Source organism: Asparagus officinalis, chromosome 3 (assembly GCF_001876935.1).
Source record: "Asparagus officinalis chromosome 3, Aspof.V1, whole genome shotgun sequence".
NCBI classification, from domain to species: Eukaryota; Viridiplantae; Streptophyta; class Magnoliopsida; order Asparagales; family Asparagaceae; genus Asparagus; species Asparagus officinalis.
This window is the reverse complement of record NC_033796.1, coordinates 58,714,994-58,720,083: the sequence shown is the minus strand read 5'-3', so window position 1 is coordinate 58,720,083 and position 5,090 is coordinate 58,714,994.

The following is a 5,090-nucleotide window of genomic DNA, read 5'->3' as shown; positions in this document are numbered from 1 at the left end:
TTGACCGTGCTAGTGCACCATATGTGCCCAAACGGGTTCATAACCCTAGAGTTTTGAGCTTGAATGATAGGGGTCATGTCCCTAACCAATCCGGCACCAAGAATTCTTGGGTGCCAAAATGATTTTTAAACCAAGAATTTTAGTAATTTTATTTTTCCCTTTTCTTGGTTTTGAAAATTATGTTTTAAAATCTTTTGGTTATGAAAATAATTTTTCTTTTATCAATTTTTTTGTTTTCATGATTATTGGTTTTATTTTGATGAGAGATTTGTATTTATAAAAAAGTAGTAACAAGAAATTGGGGACGAGAGCAAGAAATCAGGGAAGAACAAGACATAATTGGGGAATTAGGATTCTGCAACAAAGTGGGGGAAAACAAGAGAGGAATTGGGACTTTGAGTTCAAAAATGAGAGAGAACTTTTAAATTAAAAAGGGGCATGTAGAATAATATATACAACAATATGTATGGTTAAATGCTACTAAAAAATCCCAGGTGATAATCGAATGTGAATATTTTTTGTTATATTCATTTATTTTTTTAAGAAAAAGTACTAACGTGCTACTTTTTAAAACTTTATGGTTTTTTTACTGTAAAATACAACTTGTGTTATTTATCTGCTACATATTAGGAACTTGTGATATTCTTATGCAATTTTATATGAACAAATAAGTCTTTCCTACATACTATAGCACATACATATATACACACACGCACGCGCGCACACACACGTATGTGTATCTATACACACATGTAAATATGTGTGTGTATATATAGGGGTCAATGTGAGCTATTAGCATCAGCTAGAGACATAACTCTACTTAGATAGGTGTCTTTATACCACCGAAAATGAGTTAAAGAAGGACATCTAAAATTTTGTAATAAGGTCCTGATTCTTTCACCTTCATCAAGGTAAGCACCAGTAAAATGGTGTGCTATTGCTAACATTAACGTATAAACAGCATCTTCTTGCTGTATACCATTTTCTATTTTTGTTGCTCCTAATATCTCATTTCGAGCATCTGCAGACAGATAATTGTCCCACCATCCTTTAAGGATACCAGTAAAGCCACAAGTTATAAAAGAGGCTATCATACGTTCATTATTACCATTTTGTTTGCAAATGGTACCATACATTAGCATTCTATGTATAGTAGAATTGATTTGGGTATCTGATAACCCATCTATATTCCATTCGTAGATATTTCTACCATTATAATCAGCCTGTAGATATGCATCATTTTCTTCAAAAAGAACATCTGCTGGAGTTGGTCTTTTATAATAATACCTTTCCAGTCTTTTCTTTGGATGACCTTTAATCTTATTAATTTCTGTAAAATTATTTTCTACAGCCAAAATTTCTGTTGAATAGTATAATTGTATCGCAATAGTTTCGGATCCAGGAATATAATTGTATCCGTGTGTCTTTATATTAAGACTAATTGCCTCTAAAATATTTGGATCTGTTAATGAGAGGCTCAAATTTGGATATACATTAAAATAAACTGGACCGTTACATAAACTGGTCTCCATAATACCCATTAAAGATTGGGTCCAATTTAAACATCGTGAGTCTCTTAAACAGACTAGTAAAGAGGCGTTTAAGCCTGATAACGTCAAAGGACGAAATGCAATCTGTATAAGACCTACATGCAAATATTTGTATTTATCCATATAAGGATTTACATCTGCAACTCCTAAGAGTTGTATTGTTTGATCTTCTCTGTCGACTGTAGTAGTCCTTTCTAGAGTTTTAATATTAATCAACGACTTATAGTCGAGAAATCCAATTTTGTATATTTCCCTATTAGGGACATCAGGTATAGTCCACTTATTAAGGGACTCTATATCAGTTTCATATTCTATTAATTGAGCGTTTTTGACCTTCTTCAGTCCAGTATAACTGGACGGTCGAGCCGAAGTTTCCACAATATCTGACATAAAGTTCTCTTGTTACAGATTTATCTCTTAAATATCAATCCAGTAAGGAGGTAGAATGTTTATTTTTCTTTTGATTCTCTCTAAAACAATCTAGCTGAAAGCTTGCACGTCTGTCAACGTCTTACACTACCCTAACCAGCCATCTCGGCAACACTGGGATTTACACAGCGCGACTTGGGTGACGTCCCATAAGCATGCAAACTAGACTTTTCAAAAGAGAATTAAAAGAACATATAAATATTCTACATTCTTACTAGCTAATATTCAAAAGATAAACTGTAACAGAGATTTAAACAGACATGCAGATAATAAACATGGCTCTGATACCAAAATTTAAGAAAAACAAAAGCAGGAAATAAAAAGAAATAAAAGCTAATAAAACTTACAGTTTACGCCCGCCAATAGATAAGATTATATCTTTATTATGATCCACAATAGATTACAAGATATTTTACAAGAGGATTCAGAAGATAACACTCAGCATTCTAACTTCTTATTTTTATTTTTCTTACATACAAGCACACCTCACTCGTCTGCCCTTCCTTCATATTTATAGACGCCCAAAGATTCCCATGAAAGCGACACTCCTCCTTTTCTCGAAACGTCTTCAGAAGTGGCGAATATTTGCACAGTAATTTGAAAGTGACCCGCATATCAGAAGTGGCGAATATTTACACAATAATTTGAAAGCGACCCACTTATTTAACAGTAGCCGCCTTACTTCGCATTAAGCATAGTAAAAGTTGATGGCGACATTATTCTTCCTTTAAGGAAAGTGGCTTTTGGAAAGCTGCTTTATAAAGCTGCTTTGAAGATATGCTAAACGGCTCCCCGAGGCTCAATTTAGTATTTAGTCTGCTTATAAAGCTGGGCTTTTACCTTTAAGGTCTGGAGGGTTATTAAAAATTTCTGCCCAGATTTCTTCAGGGTCCTAGGCATCTTGAATATTATCTTGACCAGGTGTATCTTCTTCCATAGAAGAAGCATGACTATTAGTCTCTGGTTCGTCAAAAGCTTCAAAGAACTGCCTTTTAAAATATTCTAAGCACTTCTGCTTAATTTCGGCTTCAGAGCTTTGAGGATATTTTCGCCTTATTAAGGCTGCCATTTTAGTCATAGGATTATCTTTTTTAACTTCTTGAGTCATATTTGACTCTAACAGAGTTTTATTTCTCTGGATAATTTCCTCTAATTCTTTAACTTTGGTCTCGAGACAGATCCCATTCCACCATCTACAATGGTATGTTCTTTTAAGAATAGGAATATGTGATGGGGTCCGGTCACATATAAGCGACCAATTCCAAATCCAAGGAATTTCTACTTCTGCAAAGAAGTGTGCAAAACACATGCCATCTATGAGCTGGCTTTCATCCATTCTTGATAATTTTGGATGACTGTCGACCCATGAAGAATATAACTTCAGAAGGGGTTCGGGAATAATTGTAATTTCAATTCCATATGTTTCCCACCATTTATAAAACCAATTAGGAACTCCCTTTTGAAGGGCTTCAGGACATAGCTTGATAAGCCATGTATGCTTTTGTTTTGGATTCTGATATAAGAACAGATAAAAGAAAGCTTGTTTATAGTCCCAATAGTTGAATTTGTAAACTTCTTTTGTAGCTTGAACTCTTACCAATGGTAATTCTTCATTGGGGTTTATAGCCCAATTGCGAGGAAGTATAACTTCTCTGATAACACATTTGCTAAATCCAGGAGGAACAGAATGATTTTCTGTAGTCCAAAAATGGGTTATTTCCATTCCCTTTTGACTTAATAAAGTCCTTATCCACGCTCTTGATTTTAGAGAAAGAGTAGGATAGTAAGTATCGTGAAGATATCTTTGCCGAATTGTTTCTGGTTCTTGCATTAAAGAAATATCTTCGGGTTCTAAATATAGAACTATATCTGTATGAGATTTTTCGAACCGTTTAGTTTCCTCTTTTACTATATTAGTAAAAGGTTCAGGAGTATTTTCCTGATCTACGATATCTCGTACACCTTTAGAAAAGGCTTTAGTATGAGAAGAGTTATGCTTCTTCGCAATAGTTCGCCAAGATGTTGGCTGTTGAGATGGAGTATGACTCCTATTTGGTATTGTTTCTTGACCTATGAGGTCAAAATTAGAATTTGAACTACTGCCACCTCCTCTCCCCCTCCCTGAAAAGGAGGGATTACTCCGTCTCATTTGTACCCTGTAAAAATTCACGAGTTAGAAAAAACAAATCTTTCTCAAAGAAAGATAGAAAAAACAAATATTAAACTTCCTATTGATATTTCAGGATTTAAAAAAGATAGCGAACTCACTCCTGAAATTATAGAAAGTCTAGCTAAAAAACTAACTAATGCTAGAATACACACACTTGATACAGTGTTACCATCCTCTTCTACAGTTATATCTGAAGAAGAAAATACGTCTAATATAGACAGTTCTGACGATATATCGTCACCAGAAATTTTTGCTGTAGAAAATAATTTTACAGAGATTAACAAGCTTAAAGGCCATCCAAAGAAAAGACTGGAAATGTACTAATATAAAAGACCAACTCCAGCAGATGTTCTTTTTGAAGAAAATGATGCCTTTCTACAGGCTAATTATAATGGTAGAAATATCTACGAATAGAACATAGATGGGTTATCAGATACCCAAATCAATTCTACTATACATAGAATGCTAATGTATGGTACCATTTGCAAATACCCAAATCAATTCTACTATACATAGAATGCTAATGTATGGTACCATTTGCAAACAAAATGGTAATAATGAACGTATGATAGCCTCTTTTATAACTTGTGGCTTTACTGGTATCCTTAAAGGATGGTGGGACAATTATTTGTCTGCAGATGCTCGAAATGAGATATTAGGAGCAACAAAAATAGAAAATGGTATACATCAAGAAGATGCTGTTTATACGTTAATGTTAGCAATAGCACACCATTTTACTGGTGCTTACCTTGATGAAGGTGAAAGAATCAGGACCTTATTACAAAATTTTAGATGTCCTTCTTTAACTCATTTTCGGTGGTATAAAGACACCTATCTAAGTAGAGTTATGTCTCTAGCTGATGCTAATAGCTCACATTGGAAAGCCAAATTCATAGATGGCTTGCCGACTTTATTTGCTGAAAAAGTTCGAAATAAAATTC